Raw genomic sequence first — 21084 nt, 5'->3', positions numbered from 1 at the left:
ACTTCTCACCCCCATCTCAGAAGGAAAGCAGAACAATGAAGCCAAAGAGGAGCCGGGTTTTTCGCAACACAAAGACTCAGAGAGATGTCCAGATTAAGGGCCATCAGCCCAATACACATGGGTTGGATGGCCCATCACTGATTCAGTATCCATGCTTAGAAACAAAGGGATTTTAAAAATTGGCAGGAAAAATAGGGGTAGCAACCCTCCCATAAAGACAGGGTCTTTCCACTTTATTTTTAGTTGAAGCTTGGAGCTTGGAGTGAAGCTTGGAGCTTGCAGCTTGCAGCTTGTATCCAGAGAGAGCTCTCTCTCTCCCTCTCACTCTCGCTCCACCAAGATCGATGTACCAGAGGAAGGGGCCGCAGTACCGCAGAAAAAGCCACTGAGACTGAAGACCATGCAGTAACTTCCCACAGCTGAGCTGAAAAAGGAAACTGGCTGCGTGTGGTGGTGAGCATGGTCGAGAGTGTCCCAAGCCAGTAACCAGATATCCCAGGCAAGCTGGGTAAGGGCTCAGGGTTATCTCAGAAGTGAAGCTTTTCAGGACTATTCTGGGGAGGGTAATTCATTGGTGGGGGTAGAGTTAGAAACTGCCAGGGAATTATTGCATGTTACTAGGTCTCATTTCTGTACTGTATGTATGTTGTTTGTAACCTGGATTTTATTCTCCACAGAGACAGTGATTTTGTTTAGTAGTGCATGTTTTAGCCAGCGTATGTTAGACCCAATAAATATAAGCACAATTTTTCACCGAAGCATTCCTGTCCGTGACTCATTTCATTTACACTCTGAATAATAATTCCCGGGTCTAGAACTTTCGTAAGGCGGGAGCGATTCGAACCATCCGTCTCGCAATTGGGCTAGGATCAAAACTGCTTACCATCAGCAGCTTGTAAGTGAGAAGGGATTTTGCGATAGAGGGAAGTGGGATGTGAGAGGAAGGATTAGGTATGAGCCTACCGTCATCAGCAATGCTTTCATCCTTGCCGCTCACCACAAGTGATGGCCTTTCCAATTATCTCCAGCCTTGGGAAGTCCCACTACATTAAAAGTGCTATATAAATACAAGTTGTTGTTGATTTAAAATGGGTTATTGCAAAATACACTTGTACAACTTTTAATGTTTTTAAAGCGAGCTGGTTAAATATAATACAATGAGGTTTTGAGGATATGCTTCACCCCCGTCTGTCTGCTGCTGCTCACGTCTGTTATGCACCATCTTGGCCTGCAAGAAAAAGGAAAATGTATCAGTGGGTGTGGTGCTATATGATTGGGTGATATGCCAGTGATGATTGAATAGCTAGCAATGTGTCCAAGGTGGGAGATGTGGCTGTGAGGGTGAGGAGAAGTTCTGATTGTGAGGTTTGAGTTGTGATTGCTAGAGATTGTTGATCGGTGAATGATGGGGGTACATTGAGCAGTGTGTGAGGCTAGTGGTGCATTTGATGGGATATGGCATTCACTCACCTTGCCCACTCGTGTGAGGTCATTAAACATCATGCAGCTCTGGATCCAGGTCCTGGGGCAGCACTGGCAGCACTGACAGCTTGTGCTATCTCCTCCAACTGCTTTCTGGTGTTCTGCTTGGAAGGCCTCCTGCCTCCTATGGGTAGAGAACATAAGAACATAAGAAATAGGAACGGGAGTAGGCCATACAGCCCCTCGAGCCTGCTCCACCATTTAATATGATCATGGCTGATCCGATCATGGACTGAGGTCCACTTCCCTGTCTGCTCCCCATAACTCCATAATCCCTTACGGTTAAGATGCTGTCTATCTCTCTCTTATAATTATTCAATGTCCCAGCTTCCACAGCTCTCTGAGGCAGAGAATTCCACAGATTTACAACCCTCTGAGAGAAGAAATTCCTCCTCATCTGTTTTAAATGGGTGGCCCTTTATTCTAAGATTATGCCCCCTAGTTCTAGTCTCCCCCATCAGTGGAAACATCCTCTCTGCATCCACGTTGTCAAGCCTCCTCATAATCTTATATGTTTCAATAAGATCGCCTCTCATTCTTCTGAATTCCAATGAGTAGAGGCCTAATCTCTTCAACCTTTCCTCATAAATCAACCCCCTCATGTCCGGAATCAACCTAGTGAATCTTCTCTGAACTGCCTCCTTCTTCAGGACTAAGGCCTCCAGTGCTGTATCAGACAATCTCCTTGCCCTTTCTTTTCCCTGTTGAGCCGTGGCTACATGCATAGTGACAATAAGGTGTTTCTGCAACAAAGCACCTTCCCTTTAAGAAGTGCAGAGAGCCTAGACAAAGTTTTATTGGCCGCAGACTGCACCCGATATTGGCCCCCCTCTTGAGCACTAAGCCAACCAGCGGCACGTTTACTGCTGAGATCAACGTTCAATCATGTAATTAAGCAGGCAGCACGAATTTTGCGTGCTGCCTGCACCACTTTGTATGAGTGCTGGCAGATCGCAATTCACCCTCACTGCACCTGTTTTTGGGAACAATCCAATTTCACCCCCTATATGGGCCCAAGATTCGGCCTCAGTTGCTCCTGATTTTTTGGAGCAACTGGTGTAGAACGGAGTATCTTAGAAATTCAAATTCTCGGCATTTAGTTTGCTCCAGTTCTAGTCAATTAGAACAGTTTCACTTTGGAACAGAATTTTTTTTTCAAAAGGGGGCGTGTCCGGCCACTTACGCCTGTTTTCAAAGTTTCGGCAGTGAAAACTTACTCCAAACTAACTTAGAATGGAGTAAGTGAAGATTTTTGTAAGCTGGAAAAAACCTTGTCTACACTTTAGAAAATCAGGCATAGGTTACAAATTCAGGCGTAGGGAATGGGAGAGGGCGGGGGAGGGGTTTAAAGGGAAGTTTACAAACATTAAATACTTCAGTTTTACAAATAAAGAGCCATCATCAATAATAAATGATAAAAACATCAATAAATCAACCAATAAATCAATCAAAAAAAATTAATAAGAAATAATTATTTTTTTTTTAAATCAATAAGTAAAACATTTTCTACTTACCGACTGCAGCACCGGGAGCCCTCTAACAGCATGTTGGGATGCCCCCCCCCCCCCCCCCCCCCCCCCAGTGTGTCTCTGTCAGTGTCTCTATCTCTCTGTCTGTCTGTCTGACTGTCTATGTGTGTCTCTCACTCTCTGTCTGTCAGTGTCTGTGTTTCTGACAGTGAGGGGAGGGGGAGGAGGGAGGTAGAGGAAGAGAGGGGGAGGGGAGGGAGGGAGGCAGAGGGGGAGGGATGGGGGAGGGGGAAGAAGGGGGAGGGGGGGAGAGGGGGGAGGGGCGGAGAAGGGGAAGGGAAGGGGGAGGGGAGAAGGGGAGAAGGGGAAGGGGGGAGGAGGAGAAGGGGAAAGGGGGGGGAAAGGAGAAGGGAGGGAAAGGAGAAGGAAGGGGGGAAGGAGAAGGAGGGGGGTGAATGAGAAGGCGGCGGGGGGGAAGAAGGAGAAGGAGGGGGAAGGAGAAGATGGGGGGGAGGCTGAACGGGCCGGGCCCGGTGGCCGGGCCCAAGACTTCGGGCAGGGCCTGTCCCCAGCACCAGATTTACAGGTAGGTTGGGTTGGGTCGGGTCTGGGGTCGGGAGTGCGGGTCGGGTTGGGGGGAGCGCGGGTCGGATCGGGTTGGGGCCGGTCCGGGTGGGGGTGGTGGAGGGAGGTCGGTTCGGGTCGGTTCGTGTTGGGGGTGGTGGGAGGGAGGTCGGTTCGGTTCGGGTCGGGGGAGGGGGGGGAGCACGGGTCAGTTCCAGTCCGGGGGGTCGGGTCGGGTCCGGTTCTGGGGTGGGGGGTGAAGCGGGAGTCGGGTCGGTGTCGCGGTCGGGTCCGGTCCGGGGGCGGGGGAGCGGGAGTCGAGTCGGGTCGGGAGGAAGCAGGAGCTGGCCGTGGGAGGAGTCTTATGCACACAGCCCCAGTGAGGCCATTCGGCCAGGACTAGGGGCTGCGTGCTTCGGGCCCCTCCCACACAGTTTTGGACGCCTGGAGCTACTGTGCATGTGCAGTCCCGGCACTGTTTTAGCGCAGGGACCAAGCTCCGCGCCCAGCTGCTCGTGCTGCGCCGCACCGAGGGCCAGAGGACCAGCAGGGAGCCGGAGAATCTGGAAGTTCTTTTTCGGCGCACTTTGTGGAGCGAAAAACGGGCATCCAGGTCGGGGCTGCGCCGTTCTAGGCGCGGCCCGAAACTTGGGCCCAATATGTGGTCCTTTGATCCACCAAAGTGGCACAGAAAGACTAAATGCTTAGCCACTCCTGGGGTAGGGCCTGTCTGTGACATTGTCCTTTAGATTTGCCAGGAAAGTGAAAAATCCCACGATAAAGCTACTGAAGCTATGACTGGGGCTTTGGAGGTCTGCAGTTGTCTATAGAAAGGAGCGGCGAGCGGCAGCCTGGGAGCAACGGGGAGGCCCCGACCTGTAAGAAACCATCAGCGGCAGATCGGGGCCGTAAAAGGAGCGGTGAGCGGCGGCCTGGGAGCAGCATGGAGGCATGCCACTACAAGTTACAGTGCGAGCTGGTGCAGGAGGCCAACGGCAGCGAAGAGTGACATCAGCAAGGTCCAGGTCGGTGATTGGAGTGTGGGCAGATGCAGCAGGAGCGGCGAGAGGGGCGAAGGAGCTGTGAGAGACTGTAGAGGGATGTGATCGTGGCCCAGGGGAGGCGTGTGTTTGGGGCCAGGGGCTCAGGGGAAGCACTTGCCAGCCCACACTGCGATATGTGTGCGCACTAGGTCCGTGCAGCAGTGCAGTTGTCTTGGGTAATTCTTGCCACTGGACCAAGGCCTAGCTCTGTCAAGCCCGTGTGGCGTCTGGTGTGCAATGGCCACCACATGTTAAAAAGATCCACGCACAGACATCTTCCACCCTTCACGATGTAGTTCGGCATCTAGAATATTAGGTCCTTCATTGAAACACCTGTGAACTCTTCCCTTTTTGGCATAGAAGCAAATCATCCTCGCTTCAAGGGACTGCCTATGATGATGATGATGATCTGTGTGCATGGTCGTCATCCTTCTTCTGAAGGCTGCCACTTTGAAGGTCTTGTGCAGCAGAACTCGCATGCGGACTCACCCTCCAGGGATCTGGCACCCAAGCTACCCTTTCCCCCTGGCCTGGCTGAAGCCCACTCGTGCCCATGACACACCACATGCAAGTCTCCCCTCTATACTACCCTCTAAAGTATGCGCAGTGCCTTTTTCTGGGCTGGTGTTGGAGAGTGATGGTGTCTCTTCTCTATCACTCTCCTCCTCTAGTTTTTCATGCACAGGCTGGGCTGCTGGCAGTTCTTGGATATCTGAAAGGAGAAAGGCACAAAGACCACGATGTGTTGAGGGGAGGGGGTGAAAGCAAGCTGTGCATGCTTATACCATCAGCAGCTTGCAAGAGAGAAGGGATTTTGAGATAGAGGGAAGTGGGATGTGAGAGGAAGGATTAGGTATGAGCCTACCGTCATCAGCAATGCTTTCATCCTTGCCGCTCACCACAAGTGATGGCCTCTCCAATTATCTCCAGCACCGTCTTTTCCACCGCAATGAGGTTTTGAGGATATGCTTCACCCCCGTCTGTCTGCTACTGCTCACGTCTGTTATGCGTCACCTTAGCCTGCAAGAAAAAGGAAAATGTATCAGTGGGTGTGGTGCTATATGATTGGGTGATATGCCAGTGATGATTGAATAGCTAGCAATGTGTCCAAGGTGGGAGATGTGGCTGTGAGGGTGAGGAGAAGTTCTGATTGTGAGGTTTGAGTTGTGATTGCTAGAGATTGTTGATCGGTGAATGATGGGGGTACATTGAGCAGTGTGTGAGGCTAGTGGTGCATTTGATGGGATATGGCATTCACTCACCTTGCCCACTCGTGTGAGGTCATTAAACATCATGCAGCTCTGGATCCAGGTCCTGGGGCAGCACTGGCAGCACTGACAGCTTGTGCTATCTCCTCCAACTGCTTTCTGGTGTTCTGCTTGGAAGGCCTCCTGCCCCCTATGGGTAGAGAACATAAGGACATAAGAAATAGGAACAGGAGTAGGCCATACGGCCCCTCATGCCTGCTCCACCATTTAATACGATCATGGCTGATCTGATCATGGACTGAGGTCCCCTTCCCTGCCTGCTCCCCATAACCCCATAATCCCTTACGGTTAAGAAGCTGTCTATCTCTGTCTTATAATTATTCAATATCCCAGCTTCCACAGCTCTCTGAGGCAGAGAATTTCACAGATTTACAACCCTCTGAGAGAAGAAATTCCTCCTCATCTGTTTTAAAAGGGCGACCCCTTGTTCTAAGATTATGCCCCCTAGTTCTAGTCTCCCCTATCAGTGGAAACATCCTCTCTGCATTCACGTTGGCAAGCCCCCTCATAATCTTATATGTTTCAATAAGATCACCTCACATTCTTCTGAATTCCAATGAGTAGAGGCCCAAACTCTTCAACTTTTCCTCATAAGTCAACCCCTCATGTCCGGAATCAACCTAGTGAACCTTCTTTGAACTGCCTCCTTCTTCAGGACCAAGGCCTCCAGTGCTGTATCAGACAATCTCTTTGCCCTTTCTTTTCTCTGTTGAGCCGTGGCCTCATGCAGAGTGACAATAAGGTGTTTCTGCAACAAAGCACCTTCCCTTTAAGAAGTGCAGAGAGCCTAGACAAAGTTTTATTGGCCACAGACTGCACCCGATATTGGCCCCCCTCTTGAGCACTAAGCCAAGCAGCAGCACGTTTAATGCTGAGATCAAAGTTCAATCATGTAATTAAGCAGGCAGCACGAATTTTGCATGCTGCCTGCACCACTTTGTATGAGTGCTGGCAGATCGCAATTCACCCTCACTGCACCTGTTTTTGGGAACAATCCAATTTCACCCCCTATATATGTGGTCCTTTGATCCACCAAGTGGCACAGAAAGACTAAATGCTTAACCACTCCTGGGGTAGGGCCTGTCTGTGACATTGTCCTTTAGATTTGCCAGGAAAGTGAAAAATCCCACGGTAAAGCTACTAAAGCTATGACTGAGGCTTTGGAGGGTCTGCAGTTGTCTATAGAAAGGAGCGGCGAGCGACAGCCTGGGAGCAATGGGGAGGCCCCAACCTGCAAGAAACCATCAGTGGCAGGTCGGGGCCATAAAAGGAGCGGTGAGTGGTTGCCTGGGAGCAGCGTGGAGGCATGCCACTACAAGTTACAGTGCAAGCTGGTGCAGGAGGCCAACGACAGCGAAGAGTGACGTCAGCAAGGTCCAGGTTGGAGCATGGGCAGATGCAGCAGGAGTGGCGAGAGGGGCGAAGGAGCTGTGAGACACTGTGGAGAGATGTGATCGGGGTCCAGGAGAGGTGTGAGTTCGGGGCCAGGGGCCCAAGGGCAGCAGGGGCCAGCCCACACTGCGATATAAACATAACATAGAAACATAACATATGTGTGCGCACTAGGTCCGTGCAGCAGAGCTGGTCTCCAGTTGTCTTGCCACTGGACCAAGATCTAGCTCTGTGACGCCTGTGTGGTGGCTGGTGTGCAACGGCAACCACATGTTAAAAAAATCCACGCACAGGTACCTTCCACCCTTAAAGGTGTAGTTTGGGTTCTTCATTCGAAACACCTGTGAACTTATCCTTTTTTATGGCGTGGAAACAAGCCATCCTCGTTTCGAGGGACTGCCTATGATGATGATAGAAAACTCAAAGGAGTTGGTGAAGATCCTGCTTCCTATACTCCACTGTGAGTGATGCAATTACAGGAATGGTCTAATTATCTATTGCCGTGTATACTGCTGATCCTTAAGTATTTTTTTTTTAAACTCATCTGCATGAGTTCATAAAGGGAATGTTGTAGAGATTTATGTTTATTATGCTGAGTGGTGACAGTGCTAGGAAAATGAAACAGGTCAGGATTTTCCATGGATTGACATTTCCAGCTCAGATACAGAATAGACTGGATACAATTTAGAACTCTGGCTGCATTGCCTGGGCAAAGTGCCCAAACAAAGCTTCAAAAGGGGATTCCATGCTACACCAGTGAGATGCTTCCATTTCCCATGTTGTCAATCCTCATGGTATCTTAGTGTGATTGCTGAATCAAAGCCAATCATGCCAAAGTTTAAGGCGGGTTTCATGTTGTAGCCTCAACTCCACTGAGAACCGAACTGCGCCTATCTGATTTAATTTCACTTAAGGGTTTAGGGGAAAGACAGACCATTTATTTAAATTGAAGCCAATAACTGACAAACAAAATGATCTGCCAAGTTCAGAACCACGTTAGTGTGTCATTGTGGAGCAATCCAGCTGTAATGTTTCACTTGGGCGATAACATTCCTTCTCTCACATCATAGGAAGTCTACAGAAACATCAGGTCAAGATGAATTCTGTCATTTTTCTTTACAAAATTCCACCAAATGTTGGCTCCTTGTGGAAATACATGTTTAATCATCATGGGCTCTATTTTCCTCGTTGCTGATTTTTGGCGCCCAGGAGGATGTACGGCTGATTTTTTTGTGCCCGTTTGCACCGAGAAAACAATACAATATTCGCCAAAGTAAAATTTAATTTTGCCGCTGTGGTACCCGAAGTTAAATCTGGGAGTGGAAATTCAAGTGTGTACCGAAAAGTCAGTGAACATGCGCCAGGAAAAAAAACTTTCCAAGTGATGTGTGTGTCCGCGCAGCCACAGTGAACTTCCTGGTCTGGATCAGCAGCTTGTGAGAACACATTGAGATCGGAGCTGGATCTGGATATTTATATTTTAGTTGTACAAGATGGATCCAAGCGAAGGGGAAGGGGAAGGAGAAGGAGAAGGAGAAGGAGAAGGAGAAGGAGAAGGAGAAGGAGAAGGAAAAGGAAAAGGAGAAGGAGAAGGGGGTAGGGCCAAGAGATTACAAGCAGAAGAAATTGAGCCCCTGGTAGACATCATTGAGAGGAGATGGGATGTGCTCGAGAACAAAGGAAGAATAGGACAAAAGAAACTGAAACCCTCTCTACTAGCAAAACTTTGGGAACAAGTTGCAGGAGAGTTCAATGCAGTGGCCATGACCCTGAGAAGCAGCGTGCAGGTCAAAGGGAAGTTGCAGGACCTTGGCCAAGCAGTTATTGTAAGTATTTATGCACTGCAATTACATTTGTAAATGTGACTAATGTGTGTGTGTGTGGCCACCACAGCAGAAGGGCCCACTCTTAAAAAGTTCTATTTTCATCTTTGCAGAGGAAGGTGTCACTGATGAAGTGAGAAAGGTCAAAAATTGGAGGAGGTGCGCCAAGTAATCTGCAACTAACAGCTGTGGAACAGAGGACCACTAATATAATTCAATCTCGCAAGAGAAGATCAACCACCAATGTGGACGCTGGGCCCAGGTTACCAACCGAGGGTAAGCCCTGCCATGTACTCATTTCACCCTGTCCCCTCTGTTCTCTCCCCTGCTGCTAACCAAACATCTGCTTTGTTATGTTTTGCAATGTTGCGCATCAGGCAGAAGCTGAAGCAGAAGATCAGGAAGCCACCAGTTCAGATATTTTTCATCAACTTCAGGATGAGCTGGACAATGAAGGGCAGCAGAAAGACCCCAATGATGATATGGTCACATTGCAACTGAAGTGGGTGAACCTCCTGAGAACGCCAAGCCCTTTGCTGAGCGATACAACCGACACGACATTTCATGAGGTACAGTCTGAGGCTGCGGGTCCCAGTGGATTGCAGCAAGCCACACCTTGGAGACGGCCAAGGAGGGTGGGAAGGAGAGCTCAACCTGAAATGCAAAATGCAGGGGACATAGGACAGATCATGGGAATGAGTACGGAGAGCATTAAGTTAACCAGATCACTCCTGGCCACCATGGGTGGGGTGAGGATAGAATTAGGGGGACTTTCAGTAGAAGTACTAACACTGTCTGGAGGAATGGGAGCAGTGTCGGGATAGATGAGGGAGGGGATGTCGGAGATGAGGGAGGGGATGTCGGAAATGAGGGAGGGGATGTCGAAGATTAGGGAAGGAATGTCGGAGATTAGTGAGGGAATGTCGGAGGCAGCTGGTGCTGTGTTGGGACAGATTAGGGAGGGTATGTCAGAGATAGCTGCTGCAATAAGTAGACACACAATATGGTAGAATTCTTTATTAAGATGGAGAGTGACACAGTTAATTCAGACACTAGGGTCCTGAACTTAGGGAAAGGTAACTTCAATGGTATGAGCCGTGAACTGGCTAGAATAGACCGGCGAATGATACTTAAAGGGTTGACAGTGGATAGGCAATGGCAAACATTTAAAGATCACATGGATGAACTTCAACTATTGTACATCCCGGTCTGGAGTAAAAATAAAACGGGGAAGGTGGCTCAACCATGGCTAACAAGGGAAATTAAGGATCGTGTAAAATCCAAAGAAGAGGCATTTAAATTGGCTAGAAAAAGCAGCAAACCTGAGGACTGGGAGAAATTTAGAATTCAGCAGAGGAGGACAAAGTGTTTAATTAGGAGGGGGAAAATAGAGTATGAGAGGAAGCTTGCTGGGAACATAAAAACTGACTGCAAAAGCTTCTATAGATATGTGAAGAGAAAAAGATTAGTGAAGACAAACGTAGGTCCCTTGCAGTTGGAATCAGGTGAATTTATAATAGTGAACAAAGAAATGGCAGACCAATTGAACAAATACTTTGGTTCTGTCTTCACGAAGGAAGATACAAATAACCTTCTGAAAATACGAGAGGACCGAGAGTCTGGTGAGAAGGAGGAACTGAAGGAAATCCTTATTAGTCAGGAAATTGTGTTAGGGAAATTGATGGGATTGAAGGCCAATAATTCCCAGGGCCTGATAGTCTGCATCCCAAAGTACTTAAGGAAGTGGCCCTCGAAATAGTGGATGCATTGGTGATCATTTTCCAACAGTCTATCGACTCTCGATCAGTTGCTATGGACTGGAGGGGGCTAATGTAACACCATTTTTTTAAAAAGGAGGGAGAGAGAAAACGGGGAATTATAGACCTGTTAGCCTGAGATCAGTTGTGGGCAAAATGTTGGAATCAATTATTAAAGATGAAATAGCAGCGCATTTGGAAAGCAGTGACATGATTGGTCCAAGTCAGCATGGATTTATGAAAGGGAAATCAAGCTTGACAAATTTTCTAGAATTTTTTGAGGATGTAATTAGTAGGGTGGACAAGGGAGAACCAGTGGATGTGGTGTATTTGGACTTTCAAAAGGCTTTGTCAAGGACCCACACAAGAGATTGGTGTGCAAAATTAAAGCACATGGTATTGGGGGTAATGTATTGACGTGGATAGAGAACTGGTTGGCAGACAGGAAGCAGAGAGTCGCTATAAATGGGCCCTTTTCAGAATGGCAGGCAGTGACTAGTGGAGTGCCGCAGGGTTCAGTGCTGGGACCCCAGCTATTTACAGTATACATCAATGATTTCGCTGAAGGAACTTAGTGTAATATTTCCAAGTTTGCATATGTCACAAAGCTGGGTGGCAGTGTGAGCTGTGAGGAGGATGCTAAGAGGTTGCAGGGTGACTTGGACAGGTTAGGTGAGTGGGCAAATGCATGGCAGATGCAGTATAATGTGGATAAATGTGAGGTTATCCACTTTGGTGGCAAAAACACGAGGGCAGATTATTATCTGAATGGCAGCAGATTAGGAAAAGGAGAGGTGCAACAGGACATGGGCGTCATGGTACATCAGACATTGAAAGTTGGCATGCAGGTACAGCAGGCGGTGATGAAGGCAAATGGCATGTTGGCCTTCATAGCTAGGGGATTTGAGTATAGGAGCAGGGAGGTCTTACTGCAGTTATACAGGGCCTTGGTGAGGCCTCACCTGGAATATTGTGTTCAGTTTTGGTCTCCTAATCTGAGGAATGATGTTCTTGCTATTGAGGGAGTGCAGCGAAGGTTCACCAGACTGATTCCCGGGATGGCAGGACTGACATATGAGGAGAGACTGGATCGACTGGGCCTGTATTCGCTGGAGTTTAGAAGAATGAGAGGGGATCTCATAGAAACATATAAAATACTGATGGGACTGGACAGGTTAGATGCAGGAAGAATGCTCCCGATGTTGGGGAAGTCCAGAACCAGGAGACGCAGTCTAAGGATGCAGGGTAAGCCATTTAGGACTGAGATGAGGAGAAACCTCTTCACTCAGAGAGTTGTTAACCTGTGGAATTCTCTTCCGCAGAGAGTTGTTGATGCCAGTTCGTTGAATATATTCAAGAGGGAGTTAGATATGGCCCTAACGGCTAAAGGGATCAAGGGGTATGGAGAGAAAGCAGGAAAGGGGTACTGAGGTGATGATTAGCCATGATCTTATTGAATGGTGGTGCAGGCTCGAAGGGCCGAATGGCCTATTCCTGCACCTATTTTCTATGTTTCTATGTTTCTATGACACATCCAGGCTGTCTTTGCCCAACAGTAATTGGCAGCATCAACTGCTGACACTCACTTTCCAAACCCCAGACCAAAGACAGGTAGTGTGCCGGGCTGAAGAGACTGACGATGAACCCGGGCCTTCCATAATGCTGTCTCCCAGGTCTGTCCCTGTCCAGCCCCACCAACAACAAATGCGCCTTCGCGCAGAAAGCAGAAAAAACCTTGGGGTCATGGTGAGGAAGCAGAAGTCTGAGACAACGGGCACAGGTAGGGATAGAGGTGGCAAGAGGGTCAAGAGAAGCACACAGCACCAAGGTCTTTGAATAAGGTGGCGGAGAGGTGGCAGCAGCTAGAGTTTGTTTGTTTGTTTGTTGTTGCTACTTGTTGTTTTCTTCATTGAAAAGTTTAAATTTTGATATAAATGTTTTTATTAAAGTTAAGTAAAACTGTACAAATATTTAATAAACCTAATTATTTTTTAATTTTATGCAGAATCCTGCACAGTATTTTGTGAGTTAAAGCAACATAAACCATCACAGCATTATCTTTTGAATTAAAGCGATATAGACCAACACAGTATTACGTAGATTATCATGTACATTACTTTTTGAATTAAAGCAATGAAAACCAACACAACATTGCGTACATCATTGTTGTGTATGCAATAACAGTTAGACTGAGTACTGTTTAACTCTAAGAGGTATAACCTTGGCTCTGCTTTATTAAGGCCCAAAATGACCAATATACAAAATGGCTGGCCTTTTATACTTGGGCTGCACACACGTGTGTACAGCCCAATGGCCTCCAACAGTGACGCCATCTAGTGGCTAGTGATCCCAACAGTGCATACATGACACATAGGGGGCACAAAGGAGGCTTCTCTCCTTCTAAGGTGGACTAACCGATATAGTTAATCGACATCTGCCCGTCAGTTAGGGTAAAAGGAGGCTTCTCTCCCTCAAAGTGGACTAACTGATATAGTTAATCGACACCTCGCCCTTCTGTTGGGGTTAAAAGGAAGGCTTCTCTTCACCGGAGTGGCTTAACTGATATAGATAATCGACAGTTCGCCCAGCTCCCACTGTATAACGACCATGGAAGTAAACAAACAAAACCTCAGGTTTACCGATTTTATTACGAGCAACGCACGGGAAGGTTCAGCCTAAAACCTCCGAAATACAAGAGGTTTCAAATACAATTTATACAGGTTTTGGAGAGGAGCACCCTCCTACAAAATCCTCCATAGGTCTAATTCTATCAGCGAAATTACATAGATTTGTCGACTCTTATCAAACTGTCTCTGGGTGGTATATACAATTGCCCATCTTCTATGTTGTTGTTCCATGATTTGCACTTTGCCACAGTGTAATAGACGCCTAAACTGACTTCCATATCTCTTCCTCAGAGACTTTTGATCAACAATTTTGCTGTTTAAGTATTACAGAGGTTACGGATTCAGTTTAATGCATTATACATTTGTGCTATACCTACATAAGCAAGTGTTACATACATAGGCAATTATACAGACCCTCCTAATACCCATAAGTTCACTACCTTCAGCATAATTCTGACCACCTATTTGAAACTCTTACAATTTATCCCTTACAATTCCCCCTAATGGCCCTTGGCTATATGCCCAAGATAGGCCATTTCCCAATTAATATCTCACGGGTGAGCTTCCAGTGTTGTCCTTTCGCCTGGGTAGCACTACTTCCCGAGCTGCAGGTTCTACCTGTTGGCTTTCCCATCAAGGTTATACTAAGTAAGTCCTTTGTACCGGACTGTCCGATTTCCCTTTATTCAATGTTTTAACTAGGGCTAGGGCCTGCCTCTTACATCGGTTACACCTTTTTACAGGATAATACTAGCAAGATGAATTCCCTTGCACTACAACCAGTACACTGAGTCCAGCATTGTTCGTGTATAAGTCCTTTTTAGCCAACGTTTTCTCGGTGTTTGAATTATGCCCCGCCTCGGGCATCCTCTGTTTCTTCTATCTTTCCTCCACTATCTTTCCTTCTCTATTCTGCCGAATTTCTGCCCCACCTGGGGTATCCTCCATGTTGTCAAATGGTGTCCAATTCAGTCGAATTTGTTCCTCTTTCAGTTCGAGTATCGGTTTTTCTTGTGGCCCGATGGCCTTTGCATAACCTCCACAGGTAATGTCCATCATTGTCCCATTGATCTTTCCTCCTTAAGCTCAGGGGTTATAATAAACCCTTTTATATCTGCCTCGTCAAGCGGAGTAAAGCAGAAGTCAATATCCATAATGGTGCATGAGGTGTTCCTTTCTTCATTTCAGTTGCCGTGGTGCTCACATATCAATCTCCATTTCCTTGTGGAACAGCAATAATTTAGTGGTCCTATTTTAGGGGGGGTGATACTCAAGGTGCACCCGTCCACTTGGTCATATCCAGTCATCTTTGATCATTCATAGTGGATCTCGACATAAAGCAACTTGGTTATTTTTAAAACAATGATTTATACTGAGACTCTTAGTACTGTTGTTCTCTTCAGTTACATTTCTGGTTTGTCATGGTACGCACGCGAGTTTGATTTCTTATTTCTCCTACATTGTTTGGTATAGAGGATCTCCCTTTGTCACATCATACTGTGGTATAGATAATACAAAACCTATTATATTGAAATATCCGGTTACACATCTGGCCTTTGGGACCCAAGCATGACTGTTTCTCCACACCTCGCAGGCATGAGTCATGTTTTTGTCCAAGGTCCAGTTGGTAAATACATCAAGTGTTATCCAATCTGGCACCTTTCCATTCTGAAGCTGCTCTAGGTTATGTTGTATTCCACTGAGCAACCATACTCCGTATCCTGTACATACTAGTTCTGTCTGTATGGTTTTACTTAAGTTCCATTCTGCTCTATTCATAGAATTTATAGTTCTGGCGTGGTCTCGCAATATGTGCGCCACTTGTAATAATTCTCTTTCTACACCATTACCCAGCTGTGCCTGTATCTTTTCATTATTCTCATCCCTTTCCAGCAATCCCTGTAAAGTTCGTGTTAGAGCGTTAACTCGATTATTTATCGTGTGTAGGTCTATAGCGTTTACCGTCGCAACTCCCGCCACGTATCCTGTCGCATATCCTGCCGTGTATCCGCTGTGTACCATTTCTAGTATCCCTCTTTTTCCCCGGTCCCGTTTTTTTACTGACCCTCTTTCCACATTAAACTTCATGGTTTTTGATTCAGGACCTTTAAATGCTCACAGGGTCAGCTTTCTATACAGGCTTATAGTGTTTAACTCGCAAAAGTTGGGAGCGGTTATCGTGTTTAAATTTAGGAATACAGTAAGTATTTACTGACGTACCCTGAAGTATATCTTATCCTTGGTCTGGCTTATCAATCCCCCTTTTGCTCCAGCGTTCATAGTTGGACACGTTTGTGGTGCTGGGGGTGTGATGGTCGGGGCTCTGATAGTGCTCACTGTTGCTAAAGTAGTGGGTGGGGCTATGTTGGTGGGTCTATCTTGGGTGCAGCATCTCTGTCCCTCCTGATTATAAAACACACCGTGGTCTTATTCCCACTAATTATTGGTCCCGTATTACTGGCCCATCCCCAATGTTGTTTCGTTTCCTGATTACGTTGTTTTATGCCCATTATTTAAGTCTACTGTTACTCCGTGCGTCACCATCAGTGTTTTTAATTCTTTTTAAACTAATGTTGCCCGAGTCCCTGTAATACAGGTCTTGCCGTCCCTCAGCCTGTTGTCGTTGATATGAGGCTGCATTACCCCATGTTGTTTCCACGAGCACTAGAGTCCTGCAAAAAACAACATTTCACGGTCGTCACCGGTTAGTTAATTTCTATGCTTTTTTAACTGGATCCACTGTTTCAACTTGCCGATATCCCTTATAACTATCATAACTTACCATTATTACCTGATAGGGTCCGGTCCATTTGGGTGCCAGCCTGGACCTCTCTGGGGTAATCACCTGACTGCCTATTTGAGGTGTTTGGACCTTCTGTTCCTTAGTGTCATTCTCTAAGTCCTTGATTATTTGCTGATCTCTAGCCTGTGTCTTTAAATCATGTAACTGTTTACAGAGTTCCATTACAAATTTCCGTATCCTATCCTTTTTTTAGTTCAAAGGGTGTCAGTCCTGTCGTCCGACTAGGAGTTGCCTTGAGCTTCATTAGTACTCGGGGTATCCTGTCTACCCGTCCCTTTCAGTCTCTTTGATTTGGGATATTTTTGCCTGATCCCTAGTAAAGCGCAGGCCTGTTTCATTACCTTCCCTGTGAAGTGTGTACCTTGATTTAAGTCTACTATAGTGGCATTATTTCATCTGCTAGGATCCTGGCCATGGTTTCTGCTGAACAATTTCTCATGGTGAAAGCCTCTACCCCCTTCGTAAACTGGTCTATTACTTCTAGGCAGTATGTCTTCCCTTTGTTGCTGGGTAACGGTCCAGTAAAATCTATCTGCAAGTTTTCCCAGGGTCCTTTCAATTGGGGCTGATGTCCCATTCTAACCTTTACTTTCCCCCCTGGGTTGTATTTTGCGCATATCACGCACCTTCTACAGTGGTTCTCTATATCTCTACCCATTTCCTTCCACCACCAGCATCTGGACCTCGAGCTTATCATGTTGGTTCTACCTGTATGGACATACTCGTGGTATAAATTTAATAGGCTCCCCTGGATGCATTCCAGGGCCACCACATTCCCATTATTTCTTCCATATCCCGTCCGTCCTTTCTTGGGCCCCTCTTTTCCTGTGGAGTGGCTTCTCCCTGTACCTTAAGCATGTTTACTTCCTCAGGCCCGATTGTACGTACTCCGACTTGGGTTTCCCCGCCAGTGTACCTGTCTCTGCCACTCGCTTGGCTACTTCATCTGCCCATGCATTCCCCTGTTGATGTTGATCGCACACTCTTGGGGTAGAAGGGAGGCTTCCACTAATCTTTTAACAATCTCCTCATGTTAAATTGGCTCTCCTCTTGAGGTCAAGTATCCCCGTCTGCTCCAGGCTATCATATAATCATGCAGTACTCCAAAAGCATATCGACTGTCTGCATAGATGTTCACGCTGTTTCCCCTAGCCAGCCTCAGAGCTTCAGTGAGAAGTGAGAGCCACTAATTCAGCCACTTGAGCTGATTGACCCCCTTCAAACCGTCCTTCCCTTTTGACCTGTCCGCTGCTATCTACTACAGCCCGTCCGTGGTGTCCCATATAGCGCCAAGACCCATCTACATATAGATCCATATTTGCTTCCTCAAGCCTGACTACTTCACTCGTCTTCTCCTGTTGGGCTACACTGATGCTTCTTTCCCTGCATAATGATCCATCCTGCAAGGTTGTTACAGTTGTCTTTTATTGTTACCGTCCCGTTGCGGGGTCAAGCGCATGCTTCCTACCTTGCTCTTCGTGCATCGGATACCGTTTTTATCCTTCCTGTGTAAAGCAATTCTACTAAGGTATGCTGGGTATGTGTCCCGACATTACTATACCACTGGCCTATGCCTGTCCCCATGTAATGATCTTTACTGTGGTGGGTACAGATGTGGAAAAGTCTATTCTGGTCAGGTAATCCCAGGGCTGTAACACTTGTGAGAGCTTGTTTTAACCTTACAACCACAATTTCCTGATCTTGGATTTTCTGCAGTAGTTGAATAGCCCTAGTACCTGCCTGACCCCTTTCGTGGTTCCTGGCCTGGGCATTGATCGAATTGCTTCCTTTCTGTCCTTAGGCATCTGTTATGTATCCTAGATGTTACTTTGCTCCTTCCCACCTGCACCTTCCTAGGATTTATTTTTAATCCTGCACTCTGTATAGCTCCTAACATTGTAGTTAAAGCTAGTATGTGTTGTTGTTCTGTGCTGGAGGCAATAAGGATATCATCCACATACTGCAAAAGGGCGCTCCCTTCTTTGCCTGTTGGGGGCTTCGCCTTCCTGCGGCTCCTCCCTTATTGCAGTTAAAACATATCAGGGGAGCTGCGCGGGGGTGTGTCTCCTCCCCCTTTGTCTCTGCTGCTATTTTTGCTTTCGTCTCCCTTTGTTCTGACTTTAACTCTTCTACATGTTCTGCCCATTCCAAACTTTCCTAGTAATCATCTCCTATCTTAAATCCTAACTTAATTATCTTTTGATGTGCCTCTCCTAGTCCGTCTATAAACATTTTCAAAAATGCTGCAACATTTTTGTCAGGGTCATCAGCCCCAGAGTGGTTTTCATATTCAATTCACTTTCATTCCCCGTACTTCCCTACACTTTTGCCTGCCTTTTGAGTCACAGTCACCAATCTATTTTGCTTTACGGGTTGGTAACTTATTCAATAGAATTTGTCTCTCCTGTGGGCTGAGGGGTACCTCCTGTATGGTAATGTGGGCTGCTCTACGTCCATTGGTGGGAATGGTGGTAGTGCGTATCAGTGCCGCGGATAAATAGCCATTATCATGTGCCAGGGGCCACTCTACTCCGCACTTGTTATCCCAGTTTGATTTACTGTTAGATTGGGTTTGTGGACTACACTTACCCACCGTGGAGTACATAACTCTATTGTCGTAGGTGATGGTGCTATGGTTGCGCACTGCATAACCGTCTAGTCCCTTTTTTTAATCTCTTCCAGCATATTTATCTTGGCTTCTAACTCTTGAATTTGTTTTGTTTGATTATCTATCTGTCCTCTGTAACAGGCGAATATTATCACATAGGCTTTCTTCATTTTATTTTTATTCTGACTATCCCACCATTTCCTCCATCTGTCAGGTGAGTCTTATTTCTTTTATTAAGAAATCCAAAGTAATAATGTCCAATATAAAACAGCTGTCAATGGAAAAGGTTAACTCCTTTACAGGTTTGTAAGAAGGCCTGAATCATTACGTGACTTCGCGTAATCATCCGAAAATTTTTCCCCAAGTCTTTGTGCTTTCAAAACTTGCTTAGAAATTAGGAATCCATTAAAACAGCAGAAATCATTAGTAAAGCTGTCATAATAAAACCTTCTCATCGGGAAAGACCGCGTTTTAGATTAAACACCAATTTCTCTAAACTTCCAATTCAAATACTTCCCAAAGATTTTTTCATTGATTTAAAATGAGACCATACATTTTTAATAGTTATTTTGTTTACTGAAATCCAATTTTCACACAAGCTATATACATTCCAGCATTTCGTTTTTACGGTCCCGTTCACTGAGCAAATTTTATGTTTTATTTCTCGCGGCACAAAATCTAAACTTCCGTGCTGGTTCCATCTTTTTTAAGAATTCTCTAATTCCCAGTTTTTTCCTTCCTTTGCTGAGTTCGCATAACTTAGATTTTTTTTCCCTTTTGAATCCGAACTTAATAATTTTTTGATGACCTTCCTCTAGTCCATAGTTAAACATCTTTGTTTCTCTTTCTCGGCACAAAACTTCTGTGTCGGGTTTAACTCGTAAGTCTTTATATTTAAACTAGTATCTTTTACGCAGCCAATTTAAATCTCCTTTCTTCAAATTAAGTTTTGTATTTTGATGATCTTCCTCCAGTCCATTTTCCTAAACATCTTTGTTTCTCTTTCTTGCAGCTGCAGCTTTCAAGGTCGCACTTTTATCTTTTGACAAAGTTCTTTGTAAATTCAATTTAAATCTCCTTTTCTTTTATTGCAAACACCTTTTTTCCCAATTAGACATTCAATTTTTCTCAGCAAACATATATACCCGGGACCCTTTTGGTCCATTTTCCAGAGACCTCCCTTGGTCTGCATTATATCCTTTATTAATTTTTCTCAGCTAGCATATATACCCGGGACCCTTTTGGTCCATTTTCCAGAGACCCCCCTTGATCTTCATTTTATCCCACTGACCAGTTTTCCTAAACATCCTGGGGTCCCACCCCCCTTTTTAGGTTGTATTCCTTCTTGTTTGCGCTGCGCATGATCAATACCAGCTTCTCCGTGTTATTACCATGTCACGCTTCGGGACATACACCTTATTTTCCTCTAACGATCGCTGGGGTCCTCTCCCCTTAGGTTGTATTCCTTCTTTTTCAGGCAATAAACCTATTCCCAACCTTGGTTTTCATCCTTCCGTGGTTCGCTATATATTGTTCTACAGATTACCCCTTCTAATTCTTTATACAGATTACCTCCTTCCCTGTCAATGCTACAGCTGCAGGTAGTACAACATCATACTCACTGCCATTTAGCTGTCACATCATCCAGGTCGGAGGATCTATAGCCTGCCGACTACGCCAAATGTAGGGGCACAAAGGAGGCTTCTCTCCTTCTAAGGTGGACGAACTGATATAGTTAATCAATACCTGCCCATCGGTTGGGGTAAAAGGAGGCTTCTCTCCCTCAAAGTGGACTAACTGATATAGTTAATCGACACCTCGCCCTTCTGTTGGGATTAAAAGGAAGGCTTCTCTTCGCCGGGGTGGATTAACTGATATAGATAATCGATACCTCGCCCAGCTCCCACTGTATAACGACCATGGAAGTAAACAAACGTAATACCGGTTTTATTACGAGCAACGCACGGGAAGGTTCAACCTAAAACCACCGAAATACAAGAGGTTTCAAGTACAATTTATACAGGTTTTGGAGAGGAGCACCCTCCTACAAAATCCTCCATAGGTCTAATTCTATCAGCAAAATTACATAGATTTGTCGACTCTTATCAAACTGTCTCTGGGTGGTATATGCAATTGCCCATCTGCTATGGTGTTGTTCCATGATTTGCACTTTGCCACAGTATAATAGATGCCTAAACTGGCTTCCATATCTCTTCCTCAGAGATTTCTGATCAACAACTGCTGATTT

Source organism: Pristiophorus japonicus, chromosome 3, assembly GCF_044704955.1.
Source record: "Pristiophorus japonicus isolate sPriJap1 chromosome 3, sPriJap1.hap1, whole genome shotgun sequence".
In the NCBI taxonomy this organism is placed as follows: Eukaryota; Metazoa; Chordata; class Chondrichthyes; family Pristiophoridae; genus Pristiophorus; species Pristiophorus japonicus.
The sequence above is the reverse complement of the archived record's forward strand: the minus strand, read 5'-3'. Positions refer to the sequence as shown.